The sequence below is a fragment of the Pinus tabuliformis genome, chromosome 8 (genome assembly GCF_031772625.1).
Source record: "Pinus tabuliformis cultivar Carrire ecotype Pingquan chromosome 8, CPIR1, whole genome shotgun sequence".
Taxonomy (NCBI): domain Eukaryota; kingdom Viridiplantae; phylum Streptophyta; class Pinopsida; order Pinales; family Pinaceae; genus Pinus; species Pinus tabuliformis.
Window position 1 is genome coordinate 1,057,800,714 of NC_142294.1, and position 26,894 is coordinate 1,057,827,607.

Sequence of the window (26,894 nt, forward strand, 5' to 3'; positions counted from 1 at the left end):
TTATATAATATTTTAACTAATTTTTCTAAAATATTTATTGTTTTTCATATAAATAAATTTAATTTAATTTATTTATTTTAATATAATAATAAAAATTAAGTCACAAAACAACTGAATTAGCATTAATCGTATTATAAAGTATGTTGTAAATTATAATATTTAATGTTCAATTAAAGTGGGTCAAACCACATATATATATATATATATAAGTAAAAAAGAAGCGTGAGTTATGGATATATTAATAAAATAAAAATAAATGAAATAACAAGATGATAAATAAAATGGAGTTATAATCATATTAATATATTAATATTTGTATAATAAAAATTGTATAGTGAAATGTTTTTATTAAAGTTACCATAATAATATATTTGACTTGGAGCATCTCTTCGGGTAAAGGTTTTTATAGTTGGTTAACCAAAATGAGGATCCCAAATTGCATGAGCAATAGAACTTAAATATATATTTGACTTGGAGCATCTCTTCGGGTAAAGGTTTTTATAGTTGGTTAACCAAAATGAGGATCCCAAATTGCATGAGCAATAGAACTTAAATATAGATGAATTATTTTCTCGATATAAATGAATTAAATAGGATATTACGTGACCGCGTCATCTCATCATTCGTTAATCCATCGCGAAAACCAACCTTTCGATTTATCTCATTAAGCGACATGAGCTGGTAAACTGATCCAACTAAGGGCCCTCGGGGTCCAAGTCAAGCTTTATCTATTAGTTGTGATATGGTGTTTATGAAAAGTGAATTTGAGTAAGAATGATAAAAGCCATTCTTCCCATTTACTTATATTAAATTTAAATATTATTTAGATAGTCGTAATGTATTAATTCTCATATATATATATATATATATATATATATATATGACTTTAGTTACAGTGGGAATCAAACCAATAGGATAAATAAAGAGTTTTAGTCAAAATGATCATATGAGTTTCTATCTAACTATAATGTAGCTAAAAAAGTCTTAATTGTTTGTAGAAACACTTAATTTTCTATCGTTATGCCTAGACAAAGGGGCAGAGAGGTTGTTCATGGAAAAATAGACAAATTTATAAAACCAAAATATTATTAGGAAGTAGAAGAGTCCACCAAGATGGGACTTGGGTAATCTTTCTCTCCATATGAGGGGGGAAACTCTGAGCCTACAATTCATTTTTCTAGGAGAGTGACCTTACTGTCCAACTTATTGACTTGATGTTGCAGAGTATCAATCCAAAGTAAGGTCTCTTATTGTACTTCATTGCTTTCCACAAGCAGCTTTTCCAATCATGGTCTTGATTTTCCACTAAAAGTTGATAATTTGATGATATTATATGGCACAACTGCAAGTATTTCCTATATCCGAGACCCAATGCTTCACGTCCTCTTCAATATCATCATTTTGAATGAAGTTGTGCTCCACGCGTTCCTTGAGCTATGTTGTTACACAACCCCTTAACTAAACCGAAGGTGGGTACTAGGTTACTCGACTCTCCATGTATGGTTATAAGAATGGGGTAATTACTTTTGTTTTTTTACGTACAGACAAGAACAATTTCTATGACCCCTATTGCAAGTAAGCATAATACATGTTCTCTGCAATTCAAGAAGATAGACATTGCCACTAGTTGAAATTATAGGTATTTTAGAATTTGAATTCTCTCACAATAATACTAGTTGAACTCGAGTCCTAAATCATATATGATATCTCTTTACTGTTTCCTTTATTCTAGTTATTTGACTACACATCTATCATGTTAAGCAACAATGTGATTATGGACTAATCAACTCAAAGAAAATTGTACAGTGCATGGATAAACAGTAAGAAAGTAATGCAAATTTTCATTATTATGAGGTTAATTATCCTCAGAGTTGGCCACAATTTAGGTGGTGTGAGAGAAGAGTAGGAAGCCATGCTTAATACCCTTGTACCACCAAACCAATAATTACATGAACTATTTCCAACCATATCCCTTAATTATGGTCGCAATTATGTTGCTGCAGAACCAAAGACATGGGTAATCCAATCCTTCAAAAACACTAAAAATAAGAACTACAATGTGACACATGGCATAAGATAACATGGTTCCATCTTGTAACAACATAGGCCTTGAAATAATCCTAGATACAATGTAATTTAACATATTTACCTAGTGTAAGATGCATTCTCCAACCACTCCTACCAAGAGAAGGAAGCCAGACAAAAAATAAAATAGCTCGAAAAGGAGTACAACCCTTCTACAAGTTTTCCTTGTCCTACAAAAACTTCAGCTTAAACACAGATAATGTTGTGTTCTAGCACGAGAACCGAAATTGTACTTGAGCTCAGTAATGCGAAGAGAAACAAGAAGGTGCATTAGCGAGAGATACAAAACACTCTCGAATCTATTATGACTCCAAACAAATCCAAGATACTACCCAAACTTGTCCCTAAATAGTCCACCCAAGGGAAAAAATTTCACTAGTCAAAAAGACATTATTTGTTGCTTAGTTGATAGTATCCTTGGAAGAAGGTAAAAGGCCACTATTCTTATTAAAGTGGAATATTGTGCATTTTCTCCTAAATTCCAACACCACCACATCGTTGCCAAACTTCTAATGTAAATAAAAGAGTATTTTATCAACTACTAAGTTTGACGATAATGAAGTCAAAGAATGAACATTCAACACATATCACATCTGAAGAAAACCATCATAAGTATCAATTGGTAAATAGTTAATTAATTATAACCAAAAGGTCCCATGGGATGATTAAATTGCAGGTTGGTCAAAACTTGTAAATACCATTACCACTGAATAAGGTGCATATTAGGTCCCCTTGTTGAATCACATGTCCTAGTTTGAGATTTGGGATGAACTAAAGTGACTTCCAAAATGTCAAGACGGACAACGAGTATCACATGTCTACAAATGTTTAATTCCAGAAGAAGAAAAAAGGGATGGAATTCATCAGTCTTTCTGATACACAAAGACAATAAGAAGTCATAAATAATATAGAGATATAGCATACATACCACAGTACAGGACTACTAGTCATGACATAATTTAGCGAAAACCGTTCTTACAGTTGTTTCCACAACCTGTCCAGGAACCCTATATTGGTAACCTAAGTCCTATATCCAACTCGATTGGTGTGACCAACCATTGTTAATGGAGTTTCATACAAAATTAAACAAAATTAGTTCACTTATACTTTGAGATGACTCTTACTAGCTATGAAGATAGAGCTACAATAATCTCCAACGCAATTACATACACAATCCATACACCATGCTAAAGATGACAAGGTACTTATCTATAGGGAGCAAAATACACATGGAAATCAACCATAGAGGAGAATTACAATGTACAACCAAAGGTATTCTCTAAAAATACCACAATTCAACCTATTATAGTACTGCAACTCTCAACCACAATTACACATACGATATTAATCCATTGATGCTTAATCAACCACTTACCTACATTTTTCTTGGACTTTCTAAATTTCAGGGTAGACAATTATTTCGCTTCCATATTTGGGGAAATTCATTCGTTTATACAATGGATCGAGCACAAACTTAACATGGCATAATATTTAGGGCTAGAAAGGATATTAAACCATGGTGTAATCCTCGGGGTTGGACAACTCGATGATATGACATGTTAGATATCCATGAGTCGTTCAAACTTCCCTTATTGTAGTAGGACAATAGTAAACCTTAAGGAATCAAATGAATTGTAAATGCCATAAATTGGCAAGATCGACAGGCGCATTCTTGATTAATAAGAAGAGACACATTCAAACTTATTAAAAAGGATTTAAAACTTATTAAGAAGGTTGTTCATCTCTCTATATTAAATAATGAGAACATAACTCTCAACGGGAACCTTTAGGTATATCCTTAAAGTGGAGGCTTGAAAATCTATTGTAGATATTGTAATGAGAATCCACCTATGCCGACTGACAATTCGTGCATTCTCAACTTTATCAAAATGGATCCAAGATACAAACCTCTTAAACTAGTCTTCAAGCACACTTGAGATATTATTATCGAATGGCACAATGTGGGAGGACATTGCAGGTAAAATAATTCCATCTCACAAGGTCGAAAATGTTTGGCACCAACGAAAAAAAGACATACTCTGAGCATCATATATGTAAGGCTCCAAGAGGCCTATGTCTTTTGTTTATCAAATCCCTTGATAAGGTCACATGTAAACCCCATATCTGCTCCATTTATGTTCTAGATTTTTTTTCTCAATGACTTGTTTTCCTATCAATTTGAACCGACGTACCTCACAAGAAGAATCTTGCTACCTGTGCTAAAATATGATATGGCACAATTATCGGTTCCAAATGAATTGATCAAGTCAATTCACACAGTTTTGAATACATGGTGCAGGCAACGTGAATTTATTCCATTACTTACATTTTGAATGAAAAGAAAGAATTACGGGACCATGGAGATTGTTATGACCTTAACTCACACAAATATGCCACATCTAAAAATCAAAACACAATTGAATCAATAACCATAAAGGACGTGTAAAATCTCCAGGAATTACACTCAATTAAGTCTCGGTGATCCAATTCCCCATATCAGTAATAATAATCCAAATTTTGTTTGATTCAATTTCATGAGAAGATTAAATTCTTCAAGAATAACGTTCTTGACTACTAGAGAGAAAATGTCACTTGTATCGTTGAGATTAAGCCATGGGATAGACATAACCCATTACGAGTATGTATAAATTGCAAATCAGTGGCCACGAGTTTAAATCTTAGGTATTGATAAATAATGGAACTCCCCTGCCAAGCAAAGAGCCTTGGGAGACGATAAAATAAATCATGAAAAACTATCCCATATTGTTGACAACTTATCTACCCATTATACACATTTTGTAAGTCAAAAAATATATATAACAACTTACCATAATGCAATGCAGAAATGAACTTTTATTTTGAACGTTGCACAACCAGACCAAATGTAGTCCAAATTCTAGCATAACAAGAGCAACACGAATACTATTTTAAAACATATTTTATCAATTCAACTAATAGTTAGACCATTTCAGGGTTACAATCAGGAGATCCCTTCCTTACAGAAATAGGATAGGCACTTACCTCAAAGTAAGACTAAGTGACTGAGTTGGGGACTACCACTTACTGCCTAACCATAGATTGGGATGCATTGTAATCTTTCTTGTATATTAATCACATCGATGCTAGACTCCAAAGCATGAGGAGGTTGCTCAAAGGACAAAACCAATCTAGAAGAAATTCTTTCCAGTTCTCCCCTTGCTCAACAGAGATACATCTATTTTTTCTGAGGGTTGTAAATGTATTGGACTACAATTACTTCAGTTATGTCTATCACAAGTCTCCAGAATTTGTTGCTTGACATCTAAAATTTACTGACACTTGATCTCCAAGAAAAACTACACCAACAACCATGAATTGCAGACACAAGTTCTTGGGGTTCAAAAAGGAATCTAGTGGAGAGGAATCTAATCACAAAAAATATCCTTGTAGTAATGGTGAGATAAAACTACCTAGTAAAGGAGGTATATGGGTGGTTGGTCACTACAAGGTGAATAGCTTATATAAATAGTGTTGAGAGTTGAAGTGATAACCATATAAGGTATGAGTGCGATGGATAGAGAGAATTTTTAGGAATTTCAACATGTGATTGGTGTATGTCGAACAAGGAACCCCGAAGGACACATTCGAAAGAGGTCAACGCTAATAAGATAATAGATGTCACTTCTATAGAAGAGTCTCAGGTTCCCTGAGGTTATAGTGAGGTCATAGAAACTTATACTAGATTGGAAGTTAAAGGAGTCGTCCCTAAAGGCGCCATCGTTTCCCAAGAAAAAATCCCCTTATGTGTGAATATGCGCCTAGAGAAGGTGTAGAGGAGGACATTGAGTTGCTCAATTGGAATGTTCCACCTCCCACCATGTGTTAGTCTTCCCCCTTCCAATTCCCATTTTGCCTCTACCCATATTTTTTTTCCTATCTGAATTCCACTTGTTGGTGGTTAGTTCGCTGAGATTTCCTGGACTAATCAAAAGTGTCCCATCTCTCCTATATTTCTAGATTTTGTGGTTATTGGCTTTGTCATCACTGGTTGGTTTTAGTTTCTTCCTACTAAGTCTTGCAGGCCAATCATTTGAGTGCATCGTCATATCTTGCCCCTTGCTTGTCATTTATTCCAAGCAGCATGTCCTCCTCATCTTTATAAGTTTGTGTTCCCAACTCAATTTTTTTTTTTTTGTAATTAAATTTATAATGCTTAAAGTAGGAGGGAAAGGTAACATGGTTATTACAAACCCCTCCCCCTTGGCGGAACATAATCCTCAATGTTTAATGATCGTATGTAATATACAGTAATAACTCCAAAATCATGACACAACTGATATAGAGTTTATACATACAACTTGTTTCATATTTTTACAATAAAATTTATATGCACATTGCCTCGCTTAGCCACTTAGTAACCTTTAGCCATTTTCCAATAGCCCTTTTTGCAGTGTTTTGGTACTTGATATTCAATCCATCTTGGATTTGTTTTGTTTCCTTGGAGTGTTGCCAGTCATTGACAAGGTTAATCCTCTCTGCAGACAGAGACGATCCCTCTATCCCAATGAGTGGTTCTAGCAACTGAAGTGACAATCAACTAGACATCCTCCTAGGTTATAATTGAAAAGAAGAACGAAAGAGATGACCTACCTTGTTCTGATGTTATTCTGATTTCCTTTGTTGAGGGCCTCGAATTGCTTATGTCACGGACTTGTTCTTGCTTCTCTCAATGTTTATGTACCTGCACAAGTGATCAAGAGACAACAAAGCGTGCCAAAAACAATAGAAAATCCAATAACAACCTACTTAACTTATCAAGGAATGTTAAGCTAAATAATACATGAACATATGTATTTTGGGAAGATGAACCAGCAGTTGTATATTATTAGAAAATAAAGGGAAGCTTACAACCAAAGCCTTGATGTTGAAAGGCTCTCCTTGAGTGGTAATCCAAGTTCAAGCCAAGAACTCTCCAAGCACTCCTTCTCCAAGTCAAATGAATATCCTTAGGCACAATCTCAGCGTAAGGGTGCAAATAGACATAGACCAACCATTTGGGAATGGGAGAGGATGAATTTATAGACTAGGAAAGGAAGTTATGACTTCTCTAAAGATAGGAGTAGGCCCTCATCTTAAGGAGGTAGCTCATAGGGATAAGACCAAGAGGCCAAGTTGGGAGGATTCGACCTCATCTATGTAAAAAAACCTCCATCTTGTCGCTCTGGAAGCTTCTAGATCATAAATCTTCTCATCTTCTTTGGGAAAATTACCTCTTTGGGATCATCGCGGGTATGCAAGGGAACAGAGCGATAACATCGCTGGTCAAGTACAGTGCAAAAGGCAACCATCGTGGTTTTAAGCTTCATAAGAGTGATGACTCTCATTTTAGGGTTTTAAGAGTTATTTCTTTAGGTAAAGCTCAATGTATTTTCCAATCAAAGTCTTAAGAGGGATCTGAGCGGTATACATGGATGAGGATACTGTATAATGGTCATGTTTCGGGCACTTTGGGGTATATCACAGGGAAGTGTAGGAGGCGTGACAAAACACTATGTAACAGATGCCCCCGAAAGCATGAAGGCAGAACTAGGAGTGATGGCTGAGATGCTTTACGAGCTCTTGCAAGGACAAGGACACATAGTGTCAGGAGACCTACAAATCAAGGATGCATATACATATACATATATGAGATCAAGATGTGAATCTATGGCATGGACGCAACCAGTCAGATGATGAAGACTATATGAAAAAGATCCATGGTAAAGGTGTAGCCATCCAAATGAGAAGGGTCATCTATGAATCTAAGATCCAAGGTATGGTTGCAGCCATCCAATGTAGAAGGATCATTATAAATGTAAAGTCTCACGGTATGGTCACAACCATCCATATAGCATAAACATGTGGACAATCATGAATAACATATAACTCCATGCAGCCTGAGTCATATCAAACAAGACTCAGGGTCTTGCGCTCCATCCTGAACCGATCAAAGTATGAATTCTAACATGTGAATAAATGTGTTGAAGTTGAACATGCTATAAAATCACCTGATTATCGGTCAATGACGTGGACTGTTAACAAGTACGAGAGAAACCTTCAATAATGACAATGGATCTCAAGGTACAATAGTACAATCCGTGAATGTGATAATGAAGTTGAAGTTGAGAACTCGTGGAATCATCCAATCAAAGGCCAATGATGAAGACATGTCATCGGATGCGAAGAACTTGCCATTAGGGCATGCAAGCTCTAAGGTACTGAAAGGGAGTTTCTAAGTCATCTTCCTAGATAATGAGTTGAAGTCGACAGGAAGTGACTCGTCGAAGGAGGGTAATGATGAGTCCCTCATCATCGACATGAAGCAAGGAATAAAGTTGAATGAAATGAATTAGATCCAAGACTATAACAATGGTTCAGACAACGTATAGGTAAATAACTGCAAATTGGACTTGTCTTGAACACTGGAGACACGACTCCGGAGTATGGCAGCATCTGACTCGACATAGGACTAAAGGTCATGATGACCGAAATGGAATAGTCAAATGAGAGGAAAAAATGGATCACCAAAACCCGGGAGGACAAGTGACTAAGTGAGGATATCTCAAACCCGACACGAGAGCAAAATAGTGTCATGTTCAAGAGCAACATGGTACCTATACAAAGCATGTTTCATCTTCATTTTGCCCCTGCTATTTCTAGTGAGTACCCCAATTATTTTTTATCACAAGCTTGAAGGGATAGCATATGCTTGTTATGTAAGTTCATTCTTCGAATGAATCCATCCTAGTAAGTTTTATGAGCCCTAGGAAGGAGAAGCTCAGTCTCATCATGGTGACGAGTCTTTCGTCGTAAAATTTTAACGAGTCTAACATAAGAATAACCTGGTATCTTTTTCATCTTTAGAGAGTTTGAAAAAGAAACAAAAAATAAAACTCCATCATGTCCCTTTTCATAATTTGTCCCTCGAATCCAAAAAGATAGAAAACAATATTCGAGAGAACCTCTTGACCATGTCGATCAAGGTGTACCTTTTTCGTAAATAGTCAGTCTCAGCCTCAAAAAGGGGTAAACATATACGGAGGAGATGTTGATTCATTTAATTTAACGAGTTCAAAACAACAAGTACTGGGGAATATTTTCAATTTTCGAGAGTCAGAAAAGAGCTCAAATATGACTCCGGGGGGGTTCCTTTTTTGTTTATTTAACAAGTCTGAAAAAGAGATAAAATAAAACTCACAAGAATCAGTCAATAATGATCAATATCTACTAGAAGGTACCTGTAACTACACAAAAAACGCAACCATCACCGATATCGAGAGAAAATATTAAAATATTACGAAAATATTGACAAAAATGACTTGCAAAACTTATAAATAGCCAAAAGTATTTTTTATTTTTTACCATTTTACCATAGCAAGCTCTAAAATTGCATTTGTGCCCTAATTATCTCGATTTTCAAGTGGCCGTTACGGGAGATCTAGAGTGTCATTTCGTGAACCGTCTGCAATAGGTAAGAGGCTCATCCCTGCTCTTGCATTTTATCACTTTTTATGCATTTTGAACGATAATTTTATGTTATAAAGGAGGATTTTAATTTTTAGGGCATGAGCAACCATCGTGGGTATGGTCATCGGACCCGCGATGATCGCGCTCGAGCCCAAAGGCTCGCGCGATGACATCGCTTTGTTTCTAAAAAAGGCGTGATGGCGTCGAAGCAGATTTTTTGAAAGGAAAACCCTCTTTTCAAAAAAAATGATGATTTTAATCCATGAAAAAAGCATTAATTGGTGTTAAATGATGTTTTGCAGGAGATCGTGGTTTTAGAATGGAAGGAAAGAGGCCATGAGGCCGAAGACCATCAATCAGCTCAGAATCCTGAATGCATAAACGCTCTGAGGAATTGTGGGTTGCTAAAGTTCTTTAGGTCCACAGGGTTAAGGGCTCAGATGGAATTTTTTCCCTATTTGATCAGTCTTTAGGATGTAGATCGAGAGATCTTCATCATAAAAGGCCATGGACTAGAACTAAAGGAGATGGATATCTACTTAATCACAGGATTGTCCCGATGAGGGGAAGCAATCCAACTCTTTGGATCTCGCCAAGGAGGTGAAAGTACAAGGACTCTAATCTAGAGGCATTGTCCAGGTGTCGAAATGACCAATGGAGGGAAGGTGAATATAGTGACAATCACCAACAATCTTCCCTTGAGAACAATCTTGTTCATTATGGCGCGTGTATCTGGCATGCAAGCCTTGCATGAGGCTTCAAAATCCCAGTTCCAGTATGCTATTGCATGTTTGACCCCCACCATATTTAATTGGTGTGGAGGCCTCTTGGAAAATATGAAAAGACAACTGACCAAGGGGAAGCATGGACATCTGAAGCAATTCGGGTTCGGTTCAATACTGGTGAACTTATTTTTAGAGCAAGTGCCCTTATTCTGGTATCAGTGGGTAGAGGTACCAGATCCTGCCCCCCAAGGTCCAAGACTCATGAGATGGAGTCAACTCATGCCTTGAGGAGGAACAGGTCGACATATGCATTACCCACCACAATTTTTCACTTGGCTAGAACGACAGCTACTCGTGGCAGAAGACTATGCTTATGCTGGCACAGATTTTAGGTGGGATCCAAATCTACCACTGCCACCATGAGAACAGTGGATCGATGTAGGTAAAAACTTGTTTTTTGGAAATTTTCAAGTTTTATGATTTTTTGTGAAAGTGTAAACTGAGACTCAACTTGTGATAAATGTGCATATGTGGGACCAGAGAGACCACCTGGCATGTTGCCAATAGCACTATGATTTTCTCATCCAATAGTGGGCGCAAACTATGAAGAAGGGGCATACCCCTTAGCTGAGATGGAGCGCAACCTAGAGGCGATAACTCGAGGAGTCCCAGAGTATGCCACTATTAATGATGTTCCACTAGTTTGGCAGAGACACACAGTGGGGGTATCTGCGAGACTCCGTCGGCTATTAGGCCGAATGATCAAAGCAGTCTCATGTTATCATGAGCACCGTGCAAACTAGTCTTTCTAGCTCGTTTACACATTTTTTAGGCTTTGAAAGCCAAGTGTCCCAGAACACTCTATTTTTTGATATCTTGATGTAAACACTCCAACAGACGCGATATATATATATATATATATATATATATGCATGTTTCATTTCCACTTAAGTGTCCATAATATGATCAGTTTTATAAATTACACAAATGCCTATCAAGAACAAAATTTGATAATGCATCTCTTAATGTATTTAAATTACGTGGAACATGTTGATATGTGATGAAATCAAAATTGATTTCTAGTAATCTAACACGTAGATACATACGCAATATTTATGGATTTCTCACTGAGTAATGATTGTTTAAGTGTAACACAACGAGCTGTGAATCCAATTTGATAATTAAATCCCTAATTCCAAGAGCAACTACTTCTGACAAGAGTTTAATGACTGCACTGTATTCAGCAATATTATTAGTTATTCGACCAAGGCATATACCTTGTAAGTTAATCAGCTCGCCATTAGGGTCGTAGAGTACCCATGCTGTGGAAGACAGGTTCCGTGTGCAACGACAAGCACCATCAACAAAACCAATGTACTGGCTTGACGACATTTGCAAACCGAGTGGAACATAGGGTAAGCAGAAAAACACATGTCCACGAAGCAAAGAAACACACCAAAGCTCAAAGCGCACACTAATGAAAAAACACACTAATGTACAAAAGTCATTACATGAATTTCACATGTAATACTTCTTCAAATACAACCCATTACGGGGCTGTGACAATGCATTTCCCTCATAATCACATAGCTCGTAGGCACCTTTTTGTAAGACATGTTTAATGATGTAGGGCCCATGCCACATGGGTTCGAACTTTCCTGCTCCCAATTTATCGTTGGCTTGATCATAAAGAAGGACCAAGTCGCCTTCAGCAAAAGTGTGGGGAGAAACGATTTGGTCAAAATGAGATTTGACACATTTCTTTTGAGCTTCGATGACCATCGCAGAAATGCGATGAGTCTCGTCAAGCCTCTCAAGATACAATATTCGTTCCTCTTCAAGCGAGGTATCCGGAAGAAGTTCGATAGCTAATTTGAGCGATGGGATTTCGCATTCGATTGGAAGAGTTTCCTCTAAACCATACACCAATTGGAATGGAGTGAATCCAATGGTCGTCTTAGCGGAAGTTCTGTAAGCCCAGAGAGCTGAGAATAGCATCAAATGCCAATCCTTTTTGTTCTTCCCAATGGTACATTGAAGCATAGTAATCAAAATTTTATTACCTGCCTCAACTTGGCCATTGGCCTATGGATAATAAGGATTTGAGCTATCATGACGAAGGCTCAATTGAGTAGTTAGCTCTGCCATCATGTGCTGACAAAAATGTGATCCGTGGTCAGTGAAAATGGCTTGAGGAACACAAAAATGTGTTATGATGTGGTTAAAAATGAACTAAGCAGCAAAAATACTGTCAGCATTGTATGTAGGCATCGCCTCGACCCATTTAGTAAAATAGTCGACAACGACGATGATATAACCATGCCCCCAAACCGATCGAGGGTTACATGTCATGAAATCAATGCCCCATTTAGAAAATGGGCCAACATTAATTACTAGGTGTAAGGTGCAGGTGGGGCCTGTTGCTTGCGGTTGAAAATCTGGCATTCATGGTATTTTTGGACAGCAAGAATATAGTCTTTAAATATAAAAGGCCAGAAATAACTAGCGATGAGTATTTTCTGAGTAGTGGCATATCCTAACATATGACCACCACAAGCACTAGAGTGGCAATCATTTAAGACTCGTTTAGCCTCTTTTAGGGTGAGACACCTGCGAAGAACAAAGTCCACACTAACCTGATACAATGTATCACCAAGGATGCGATAGGGTTGGACTGATGCCGAATAGGGCGTCGGTCGGATCGAGATAACTCAGATCGAAAGGTTTGGTTTTGAAGATAAATGATAATATCTCCATACCATGGGTCGAGAGTGTTGATCAAAAACAGAGTTTCATCAGGAATTTTCTTAGTAAAATCAGTCGAAGTGCTTGCAGACGGAAGGGTATAGATCAACTTAGCAAAAACAAGTGATTTCTTTGATTTGGCAACAGTAAATTCAAAATCAAACTCCTACATGATAACAATCCATTTGAAGTATTTCCCCCCCAGTAACTAACGAATCAATATATAGGTCATGGGGTTGCAATCAGAAATCACTGTGGTTTTTCGTAAAAGGATATAGTGTCGAAATCTTTGGACAACATGGACTGTTGCCTGGGAAAGTTCCTTGACATCGGCATATCGAGACTTGGTATCGAGAAGATTTCAGCTTAAATAATAAACCACGTGCTCATTTCCATTGTCTTCGTCCTAAACTAATACCATAGCAATAGTAGTATCAGTTGCAGCCAAGTATAGGAAGTAATTGCATCGATAATCGGGGGGATGCAATAAAGGAGAACTGATAAGCGTGTCTTTCAAAGCATCGAAGGATTTCTGGGCAACTTCATCCCAAATGAAAGGGATCCCCTTCTTAAGTAAGCGAGTAAAACCCTTAGTGATTTCAGCGTAATTTGGACTGAATCGATGGAGAAAGTTAGCCTTTCCCTGCAGGCTTTGCAATTTCAGTAATGGGGGGGGGGGGTAAGTTGACAATGTCCTCAACTTTTAAAGGATCGATTCAGATACCTTCGTGGGACACCACAAAAGCCAAGTGTCGGCCAAACTCAACACAAAACACACACTTGTGTGGATTGAGATGAATGTTGTAATGCTGACATCGCAAAATGATAGATCTTAAGTGATCTATATGGTCATGACGCTTAGCAGAATGAGTTGGTAAGTCGTCAAGGTAAGGTTGAACAATGTGTCGAATGTCCTAAAATGCATAAGACATTGCTCTTTGGAAGGTAGCGCCATCATTCTTTAAATCAAAAGGAATCTTTTAATAAGCAAAAGTTCCCCAAGGACAGATAAAGGTAGTTTTATGTTGATCTGGTTGTAGCGAGAAAAATCGTCCATGAACAAGAAAATCTCACTCCCAGTGCATTCGTCGATGATCTAATTGATAAAAGGAGTGGGATAATTGTCCTTGGGACATGCGTGATTGATATCGCGATAATCAACACAGACATGGATTGTGCCCTACTTTTTGGCAAAAGGGACAATGTTGGACACCCAATCTGTCAATGGAATAGGATAAATAAAATCCGCTTTAAAAGCTTCTCCAATTCTACTTTGATAGAAACAACCTTTCGAGGGTGCACGGGGCGAATCAAGTTGGTGAACAAGCTTGGCACCAATATAAGTAGGAATCTCATACACCACTATTGTTGGATCAATACCAGGCATTTCCTCGTATGACCATGTGAAGACGTCTCAAAATTCTTTAAAAATTTCAGTGTAAACCTTGATCTCATCTTGAGAACAAGAAACCCCAATATGAATGTCCTCGACAATTCTAGGTTTAATGGAAATGTCAAGAGGAATAGTAGCAGTGATGTTTCCCAAGTTACCCTCCGAAAAGACTTCATGCACCAGGACAGGCATATGAAGTGGAAAAGTTGGGCAATGTGAAACAAACGCTTCAAGACATGAAGGCATCTCACCGAGGCTGGGAAGAAATGAAAAACGATGATGGATACCATTCCAAGGAGCTTCGTCCAGAGACATGACCTTAATGATAATCTCGTCGGTGGGGAATGTCTTGTTCAAAGGATCCGGAGAATCCCAAGAACCAAGCCAAGGAGATGGGACATAAGTGTCCAGGTTCATATTGAAAACAACATGACTTTCTGAAGCAGCCATCGAAGCCAAGATGATTTCTTGATAATTTTGCTCCAATGAACTTAAAGGCATAGAATCGCCAAAAGAATCAATTTGATATGGGGGACGGATAATCCAAGGATCCTTAGAAACCAAGATCATATTGATTGAGTTAACATGTGGAGGTGGGAGAGTAAAAGTACCCATTAAAGTAGATTCTTTGAAGAGATCTGCCCCCACACTCTCATAAGGAATCTCAATATTTCCCACGTAAGGGACGTTTTTGTTGGATGAACTAGAAGAAAATAAAGACAGTTGATCAATGGTGACAATTTTTCCTTCGTGAGGAAAACGAAGCACCTAGAACAAAGAAGAAACCACACAAAACATAGCATGGGTCCAAGTTCGCTCGAGAAGAAGGTTGTAGTTGAGATGTGCATCGACAACTTATACTTCTAATTCAACAGCCTTGCCTGCTAATGTAATCGGGAAGTTCATGAGAATACCGTATGGACGTAAGCCTCTACCATCAAAGGCTTCCAAGGTGTTCGGGGACTAGTTAAAAGAAGGAGAGCCAGTGGCCTTCCAACACGAAATAGACATGATGCAGGTAGAAGCACCTTCATCAATAACAGTCTGATGGATCATTTTTCTGAGGGTTTTAAATGTATTGGACTACAATGATTTCAATTACGTCTAACACAAGTCTCCAGAATGTGTTGCTTGACATCTAAAATTTACTAACACCTGATCTCCAAGAACAACTACACCAACAATCATGAATTACAGGCACAAGTTCTTAGGGTTCCAAAAGGAATCTAGTGGAGAGGAATCTAATCACAAAAAATGTTCTTGTAGTAATGGCGACATAAAACTACCTAATAAAGGAGGTATATGGGTGGTTGGTCGCTACAAGGTGAATAATTGATATAAATAGTGTTGAGAGTTGAAGTGATAATCCTATAAGGTATGAGTGCGATGGATAGAGAGACTTTTTAGGAATTTCAACATGAGATTGGGGTAGGTCGAATGGGGAACCCCGAAGGACACATTCGAAAGAGGTCAATGCTAAGAAGATAATGGATGTCACTTCTATAGCAGACTCTCTGGTTCCCTGAGGTTACAGTGAGGTCGTAGAAATTTATAGTAGATTGGAAGTTAAAGGAGCCATCCCTAAAGGCGCCATCATTTCCCAAGAAAAAATCCCCTTATGTGTGAATATGCGCCTAGAGAAGGTGTAGAGGAGGATGTTGAGTTTTTTGAATGGAATGTTCCACCTCCCACCTTGTGCTAGTCTGACCCCTTCCAATTCCCATTCTACCTCTACCCATATTTTTTTTCCTATCTGAATTCTACTTGTTTATGGTTAGTGTCTAGTCTGGCCGAGATTCCCTGGACTAATCAAAAGTGTCCCATCTCTCCTATATCTCCAGATTTTGTGGTTATTAGCTTTGTCATCACTAGTTGGTTTTAGTTTCTTCCTACTAAGTCTTGCAGGCCAATCATTAGAGTGCATCATCATCTCTTCCCCCTTGCTTGTCATTTATTCCAAGCAGCATGTCCTCCTCATCTTTAGAAGTTTGTGTTCCCAACTCAATTTTTCTTCTCTAATTAAATTTACAATGCTTAAAATAGGAGGGAAAGGTGACAGGGTTATTACAAACCCCCCCACCCCCTTGGCGAAACATAATCCTCAATGTTTAATGATCGTATGTAATATACAATAATTTCTCCAAAGGCATGACACAATTGATATGGAGTTTATACATACAACTTGTTTCATATTTTTACACTAAAATTTATATGCACATTGCCTCGCTTAGCCAATTAGTAACCTTTAGCCATTTTCCAATAGCCCTTTTTGCAGTGTTTTGGTACTTGATATATTCAATCCATCTTGGATTTGTTTTGTTTCTTTGGAGTGTTTCCTGTTGTTGACAAGGTTAATCCTCTCCGTGGACAGAGACAATCCCTTTAGCCCAATGAGTGGGTCTAGCAACTGAAGTGATAATCAACTAGACATCTTCCTAGGTTATAATTGAAAAGAAGAACGAAAGATATGACCTACCTCGTTCTGATGCTATTCTGATTTCCTTTGTTGAGGACCTCGAACCGCTTGTGTCACGGACTTGTTCCTGCTTCTCTCAATTTTTATGTACCTGCACAAGTAATCAAGAGACAACAAAGTGTGCCAAAAACAATAGCAAATCCAATAACAACCTACTTAACTTATCAAGGAATGTCAAGCTAAATAATACATGAACATATGTATTTTGGGAAGATGAACCAGCAGTTGTATATTATTAGAAAATAAAGGGTAGCTTACAACCAAATCCTTGATGTTGAAAGGTTCTCCTTGAGTGGTAATCCAAGTCCAAGCCAAAAACTCCCCAAGCACTCCTTCTCCAAGTCAAATGAATAGCCTTATGCACAATCTCAGCGTAAGGGTGCAAATAGACATAGACCAACCATTTTGGAATGGAAGAGGATGAATTTATAGACTAGGGAAGGGAGTTAGGACTTCTCCAAAGATAGGATTAGACCCTCACCTCAAGGAGGTATCTCATAGGGATAAGACCAAGAGGCCAAGTTGGGAGGATTCGACCTCATCTATGCAAAACAACCTCCATCTCGTCGCTTTGGAAGCTTCTAAATCATGAAGCTTATCATATTCCTTGGGAAAATTACCTCTTTGGGATCATTGCAGGTATGCAAGGGAACAAATCAATGCCATCACTGGTCAAGTACAATGCAACATGCAACCATCGCGGTTTTAAGCTTCATAAGAGTGATGACTCTCATTTTAGGGTTTTAAGAGCTATTTCTTTAGGGAAAGCTCAACATATTTTCCAATCAAAGTCTTCAGAGGATCTGAGCAGTATACATGGATGAGTATACTGTATAATGGTCATGCTTTTGGCACTTTGGGGTATATCACAGGGAAGTGCAAGAGGCGTGATAAAATACTATGTAACAGATGCCCCCTAAAGCATGAAGGTAGAACTAGAGTGATAGCTGAGATGCTTTGCGAGCTCTTGCAAGGACGAGGACACACACTGTCAGGAGACCTGCAAATCAAGGACGCATATACATATACATATCTGAGATCAAGACATGAATCTACAGCATGGACGCAGCCATCCGGATGATGAAGACTATATGAAAAAAATATGTGGTAAGGGCGCAGCCATCCAAATGAGAAGGGTCATCTGTGAATCTAAGATCCAAGTTATGGTTGCAGCCATCCAATGTAGAAGGATCATTATAAATGTAAAGTCTCATGGTATGGTCACAAGTATAGCAGCAACATGTGGATGATCATGATTAACATATAACTCCATGCAATTGGAGTCATATCGGACAAGACTCGCGGTCTTGCGCTCCATCCCGACCCAATCAAAGTACGAATTCTAGCATGCGAATAAATGTGTTGAAGTCGAACATGCTAGAAAACCACCTGATTACTAGCCAATGATGTGGACCATTAACAGGTACGAGAGAAACCACCAATAATGACAATGGCTCTCAAGGTACAACAGTACGATCCGTGAATGTGATAATGAAGTTGAAGTCGAACACTCATGGAATCATCCAATCAAAGGCCAATGATGAATACTTGTCGTCGGATGTGAAGAACTTGCCATTAGGGCATGCAAGCTCCAAGGTACTGAAAGGGAATTTTTAAGTCACCTTCCTCGATAATGAGCTGAAGTCGACAGGAAGTGACGCGTCAAAGGAGGGAAATGTTGAGTCCCTCATCATCGACATGAAACAAGGAACAAAGTGGAATGAAATGAATGAGGTCCAAGACTGTAACAATGGGTCAGACAACGTATAGGTAAATAACTGCATAGTAGACTTCTCTTGAACACTGGCGACACAACTCTGGAGTGTGGAAGCATCTTACTCGACATAGGACTAAAGGTCATGATGACGAAAATGGAATAGTCAAATGAGAGGAAAAAATGGATCACCCAAACCCGGGAGGACAAGTGACTAAGTGAGGATATCCCAAACCTGACACGAGAGCATAATAGTGTCATGTTCAAGAGCGACACGCGGCCTATACAAAGGATGTTTCATCTTCATTTTCCCCCACTATTTCTAGCGAGTACCCCAATTATTTTTTATCGCAAGCTTGAAGGGATATCATATGCTTGTCATGTAAGTTCATTCTCCAAATGAATCCATCCTAGTAATTTTTACGAGCCCTAGGAAATAGAAGCTCAGCCTCATATGGTGACGAGTCTTTCGTCGTAAAATTTTAACGAGTCCGACATAAGAATAACTCGGTATCTTTTTCATGTTTAGAGAGTTTGAAAAAGAAACAAAAAATAAAACTCCATCATGTCCCTTTTCGTAATTTGTCCCTCGAATCCAAAAAGGTACAAAATAGTATTCGATAGAACCTCTTGAGCATGTCGATCAAGGTGTACCATTTTCGTAAATAGTCAGTCTCATCCCGAAAAAGGGGTAAATGTATACTAAGGAGACGTTGACTTATTTACTTTAATGAGTTTAAAACGAAAAGTACTCGGCAATCTTTTCAATTTTCGAGAGTCAGAAAAGAGCTCAAATATGACTCCAGGGGGGTTCCTTTTTCATTTATTTAATGGGTCCAAAAAAGAGATAAAATAAAACTCACAAGAATCAGTCAATAATGATCATTGTTCACCAAAAGGTACCTGTAACTGCACAAGAAATGCATCCATCATTGATATCGAGAGAAAATATTAAAATATTATGAAAATATTGACAAAAATGACTTGCAAAACTTATAAATAGCCAAAAGTAATTTTTATTTTTTACCATTTTACCATAGCAAGCTCTCAAAGTGCATTTGTGGTCTAATTCTCTCGATTTTCAAGTGGCCGTTATGAGAGATCCAGAGTGCCATTTCGCGAACCGTCTGCAACAGGTAAGAGGCCCATCCCTACTCTTGCATTTTATCACTTTTTTATGTGTTTTAAATGGTAATTTTATGCTATAAAGGAGGATTTTAATTTTTTAGGGCATCAGCGACCATCGCGGTTATGGTCGTCGAACCTGCGATGATCGCACTCGAGCCCAAGGCTCGCGTGATGACATCGCTCTGTTTGTAAAAATAAGCGTGATGGCTTCGAAGCGGATTTTTTGAAAGGAAAACCCTCTTTTCAAGCAAAAAATTATGATTTTAATCCATGAAAAAAGAATTAATTGGTGTTAAATGATGTTTTGCAGGAAATCATGGTTCTAGAATGGAAGGAAAGAGGACATGAGGTTGAAGACCATCAAGCAGCTCAAAATCATAAATGCATAAACACTCTAAGGAATTGCGGGTTGCTAAAGTTCTTTAGGACCACAGAGTTAAGGGCTGAGATGGAATTGTTGCCCTATTTGATCAGTCTCTGGGATGTAGATCAAGAGATCTTCATCATAAAAGGCCAGGAACTAGAACTAGAGGAGATGGATATCTACTTCATCACAGGATTGTCCCGACGAGGGGAAGAAATCCAACTCTTTGGATCTCGCCAAGGAGGTGAAAGTACAAGGAATCTAATCCAAAGGCATTGTCCAGGTGTCGAAATGACTAATGGATGGAAGGTGAAGATAACGACAATCACCAACAATCTTCCCTTGAGAACAATCTTGTTCACTATGGTGCATGTATCTGGCACGTAAACCTTGCATGAGGCTTCAAAATCCCAGTTCCAGTATGCTATCGCATGTTTGACCCCCACCATATTTAACTAGTGTGGAGGCCTCTTGGAAAATATGAAAGAAAACTGACCAAGGGGAAGCATGGACATCTAAAGCAATTCGAGTTCCGCTCAATACTGGAGATGTTCTTTTTAGAGCAAGTGCCCTCAGTGGGTAGAGGTACCAGATCCTGCCCCCCAAGATCTGAGACTCGTGAGATGGAGTCAACTCATGCCTTGAGGAGGAACGGGTCAACACATGCATTACCCACCACAATTTTTCGCTTGGCTATAATGACATCTACTCGTCATAGACGACTATGCTTATGTTTGCATGGATTTCAGGTGGGATCCAGATCTACCACTGCCACCAGGAGAATAGTGGACCGATGCAGGTAAAAACTGGTTTTTCGGATTTTTTCAAGTTTTATGATTTTTTGTGAAAGCGTAAACTGAGACTCAACTTGTGATAAATGTGCATATGTGGGACCAGAGAGACCACCTGGCATGTCGCCAATAGCATGGCAAGTTTCTCATCAGATATTTAGCGTAAACTATAAAGAAGGGGCAAACCCCTTAGCTTAGATGGAGTGCAACCTAGAGGCGATAACTTGAGGAGTCCCAGAGTATGCCACTATTAATGATGTTCCATTGGTTTGGCAGAGATACACAGTGGGGGTATCTGCGAGACTGCGTCGACTATTAGGCCGAGTGATCAGAGCAGTCTCATGTTATCATGAGCACCGTGCAGACTGATAGTCTTTCTATCTCTTTACACATTTTGTAGGCTTTGAAAGCCAAGTGTAACAGAACACTCTATTTTTTGATATCTTGATATAAACACTCCAACAGACGCGATATATATATATATATATATATATATATATATATATATATATATATGTATGTATGTATTTATATATATATATATGCATTTTTATTTCTACTTATGTGTCCATAATATGATCAGTTTTATAAATGACACAAATGCCTATCAAGAACAAAATTTGCTAATGCATCTGTTAATGTATTTAAATTACGTGGAATATGTTGATATGTGATGAAATAAAAATTTATTTCTAGTAATCTAACTCATAGATACATAAGCGATATTTATGGATTTCTCACTGAGTAATTCCAAGAGAAACTACTTCTGACAAGAGTTCAGTGACTGCACTGTATTCAACAATATTATTAGTTGTTCGACCAAGGCATATACCTTGTAAGTTAATCAGCCCGCCATTATGGTCGTAGAGTACCCATGTTGTGGAAGACAGGTTTTGTGTGCTACGACAAGCACCATCAGCAAAACCAATGTAATGGCTTGATGACATCTGCAAATCGAATGGAACATAGGGTAAGCAGAAAAACACATGTCCACAAAGCAAAAAAACACACCAAAACTCAAAACGCACACTAATGTACAAAATTCATTACACGAATTTCACGCATAATACTTCTTCAAATACAACCCATTACGAGGCTGTGACAATGCATTTCCATCATAATCACATAGATCGTAGGCACCTTTTTGTAAGACATGTTTAACGATGTAGGGCCCGTGCCACATGGGTTCAAACTTTCTTGCTCCCAATTTAGCATTAGCTTGATCATAAAGAAGGACCAAGTCGCCTTCAGCAAAAGTGTGGGGAGAAACGGTTTGGTCAAACTGAGCTTTGACACGTTTCTTTTGAGCTTCAATGACCATCACAGCAATGCGACAAGTCTCGTCAAGCCTCTCAAGATACAATAGTTGTTCCTCTTAAGGCGAGGTTTCCGTAACAAGTTCGATAGCTAATATGAGTGAAGCGATCTCGCATTAGATTAGAAGAGTTTCCTCTAAACCATACACCAGTTGGAATGGAGTGAATCCAGTGGTCGTCTTAGCAGAAGTTCTGTAAGCCCAGAGAGCTGAGAATAGCATCAAATGCCAATCTTTTTTGTGCTTCCCAATGGTACGTCGAAGCATAGTAATGAAAACTCTATTAACTGCCTCAACTTGGCCATTGACCTATGGATAATAAGGATTTGAGCTATCATGACGAAGGCCCAACTGATCAGTTAGCTCTGTCATCATGTGCTAAAAAAAATGTGATCCATGGTCAGTGAAAATGGCTTGAGGAACACCAAATTGTGCTATGATGTGGTTAAAAAGGAACTAAACAACAGTAATACCGTCAACATTGTATATAGGCATCGCCTTGTCCCATTTAGTAAAATAGTCGACATCGGTGATGATATAACCATGCACCGCAATCGAGAGAGGGTCACATGTCATGAAATCAATGCCCCATTTAGCAAATGGGCCAACGCTAATTACTGGGTGTAAGGGTGCGGGTGGGGTGTGCTACTTGTGGTTGAAAATATGGCATTCATGGCATTTTTGGATAGCAAGAATACAATATTTAAATATAGAAGGCCAAAAATAACTGGCGAGGAGTATTTTCTTAGCAGTGGCATATCCTGACATATGACCACCATAGGCGCTAGAGTGGCAATCATTTAAGATCCTTTCAGCCTCTTCTAGGGTGAGACACCTGCGAAGAACAGAGTCCACATCAACCCGATACAATCTATCACCAAGGATTCGATAGGGTTGGTACTGATGTCGGATACAACATCAGTCAGATCGAGATAACTTAGATCAGAAGGTTTGCGTTTGAAGATAAATGATAATATCTCCATACCATGGGTGAGAGTGCTGATCAGAAATAGAGTTTCATCGGGAATTTTCTCAGTAAAATCAGTCGAAGTGCTTACAAACGGAAGGGCACAGATCAACTCAGCAAAAACGAGTGATTTCTTTGATTTGGCAGTAGTAAATTCCAAATCAAACTCCTACAGGATAACAATCCATTTGGAGTATTTTCCCCCTAGTAACTAATGAGTCAGTATATAGGTCATGGGGTTGCAATCGGAAATCACTGTGGTTTTTTGTAAAAGGATATAGTGTGGAAATATTTGGACAACATGGACTGATGCCAGTGCAAGTTTCTCAACATGGGCATATCGAGACTTGGTATCGAGAAGAATTCGGCTTAAATAATAAACCACGTGCTCATTTTCATTGTCGTCATCATGAACTAATACCATAGCAATAGTAGTATCAGTTACAACCAATTATAGGAAGTAATCACGTCGATAATCGGGGGGATGCAGTAAAGGAGCAGTGATAAGCGTGTCTTTCAAAGCATCGAAGGATTTATGGGCAACTTCATCCCAAATTAAAGGGATCCCTTTCTTAAGTAAGCGAGTAAAACCCTTAGCGAGTTCAGCGTAATTCAGAACGAATTGATGGAGAAAGTTAGCCTTTCCCTATAGACTCTGCAATTGCAGCAATGAGATAGGGGGGTTGGGGGGGGGGAGGTAAGTTGACAATGGCCTCAAATTTTAAAGGATCGATTCAGATACCTTCGCGAGACACCACAAAACCCAAGAGTCGGCCAGACTCAACACAAAACACACACTTGTGCGGATTGAGACGGATGTTGTAATGCCAACATCGCAAAAAGATAGATCTTAAGTGATGTGGATGGTCATGATGCTTAGCAGAATGAGCTGGTAAGTTGTCAAGGTAAAGCTGAAAAATGTGTCGAATGTCATGAAATGCATAAGACATTGCTCTTTGGAAGGTAGCGCTAGCATTCTTTAAATCGAAAGGAAGCTTTTTATAAGAAAAAGTGCCCCAAGGACAGATAAAGGTCGTTTTATGTTGATCAGTAGGTGAAATGTTGATCTGGTTGTAGCCAGAAAAAACCATCCATGAACAAGAAAATCTCACTCCCAGTGCATTTGTCGATGATCTGATCAATAAAAGGAGTGGGATAATTATCCTTGGGACATGCACGATTGATATCGTGATAATCAACACAGACATAGATTGTGCCCTACTTTTTGGAAAAAAAAAAATATATATATATATATATATATATATATTGTTGGACACCCAATCTGTCAATGGAATAAGATAAATAAAACCCGCTTTTAAAAGCTTCTCCACTTCTGCTTTGATAGCAGCAACCTTTTGAGGGTGCACGGGGCGAAGCCGCTGGCGAACAGGGTTGGCACCAGGATAAGTAGGAATCTCATGCACCATAATTTTTGGATCAATACCAGGCATTTCCCCGTATGACCATGCGAAGACATCTCGAAATTCTTTAAAAATTTGAGTGTAAATCTTGATCTCATCTTGAGAACAAGAGACCCCAATATGAATGTCCTTGACAATTCTAGGTTTAACGGAAATGTCAAGAGGCATAGTAGCAGTGATGTTTCCCAAGTTACCTTCCGACAGGACTTCATGCACCAGGATAGGCGTCTGAAGTGGAAACGTTGGGAAATGAGAAACAAATTATTCAAGACACAAAGGCATCTCACCAAGGCTGGAAAGAAATGGACAACGATGATGGACATTGTTCCAAGGAGTTTTTTCCAGAGATATGACCTCAACGATACTCTCGTCAGTGGGGAATGTCTCGTTCAAAGGATCCGGAGAATCCCAAGAACCAAGCCAAGGAGATGGGACATAAGTGTCCAGGTTCATACTGAAAACAACATGACTTTCTGAAGCAGCCATCGAAGCCAAGACAATTTCTTGATAATTTTGCTCCAATGGACTTAAAGGCATAGAATCGCCAAAAGAATCAATTTGATCTGGGGTAGGGATAATCCAAGGATCCGTAGAAACCAAGATCATATTGATTGAGTTAACATGTGGAGGTGGGAGAGTAAAAGTACCCATTAAAGTAGAGTCTTTGAAGAGACCTACCCCCACACTCTCATAAGGAACCTCATTATTTCCCACGTAAGGGACGTTGTCGTTGGATGAACCAGAAGAAAAGAAAGACAGTTGATCAACAGTGACAATTTTTCCTTCGTGAGGAAAAGAAGCACCCAGAACAAAGAAGAAACCACACAAAACATAGCGTGGGTCCAGCTTCACCCGAGAAGAAGGTTGTAGTTGAGATTTGCATCTACAACTTCTACTTCTAATTCAACAGCCTTACCTTCTAATGTAATCAGCAAATTCATGAGAATATCGTATGGACGTGAGCCTCTATTGTCAAAGGCTTCCAAGGTGTTCGAGGACTAGTTAAAAGAAGGAGAGCCAATGGCCTTCCAACACGAAATAGACATGATGCAGGTAGAAGCACCTTCATCAATAACAGTTCGATGGATCGTTTTTCCTTTGATAAGAACTTGTATCAGAAAAGAAATCTGATGAGGAAGATGAGGCAAGTGGTTTTCAAGATCAAAGGTAATAAGACTCAAATCAGAAGGTTCAATAACACCTATAGTAAACAACAGTGACTTCTGCTTCGTTGAACAGGTTTGGAGAACCACCAGGGCAGACATCATTGAAGGTGCTTGAGCTAAATACTCAACAATATTGTAGTGTTGCGCGGCTCTAGCATTCGGATTATAAGATGATTTTTGAAGTACACCATTGGGAGGTGGTCGGATTACGGATTCGTTGTTAGGTGCTCAATATGGAGTGGACCAAAATTGGACGGAGTGGAAGTAGAAGGAATATCAGTGACTTCTTTCTCCACTATCTACTTATGCATGGTTTGATAGTCCTTTGCTCAAGTCACAATCGAAATAGGTGATGAATCTTGCATCATGAAAACCTAGGAACCAGAGGAGGCAAAGGACTGCAGTTGGTCTACCAACTTCATCTGTTGAGATGGAAAAGGTTCTTTTGAAATAACTAGATTCTTTTTCAATAAGCGATTAACTTCAGAGCGTCGAGGACAATCCTTGGTGTAATGATCTTCCTCACAGATGAGGCAATGATATTTCAGCTTTCTCTTAGAAGCGTCATCATCATATGATTTAGGTGGGTCCTGTTTTGGGGCATCGGCTTTTCCTTTACCTTTTCCCTTTTTCTTACCTTTAGAGGCCTTATCTGCTGTAGTAAACTGAATGACATGTACCTCAGAGGTTTTACCAGGACTGGATGAATTCTTCGAAGGATTATTGGAACCAGTACTTGAAACAAATTTCTACTTCGAAGAAGCTTTCATGGAAGTCTAAGACATATAACCAATCACACTGTCCACAGGTGGTACATCAGTAGACTTTGATGTTGTCAGATCTGAAGATGGTCTCGAAGCATCAGGAAACATCTCATATAACGTGTCAGATTGTAAATATACTAAGTCTATATATTGGGCATAGGCGATATCTTGCTCTTCAATAACACATCCACCCATAGCTAAATCCTTAACAATTTTGTTAACGAATGATTTTGTGAACCATTCAGTCAACATCTCATCGACAATCTCAAATTTGATGAGGCGACGTCGACGTCTCCATTCACGGATATGATCGAAAATGTGGGTCACGGTATCTTGCCCAAGGGATGTGAGCAAA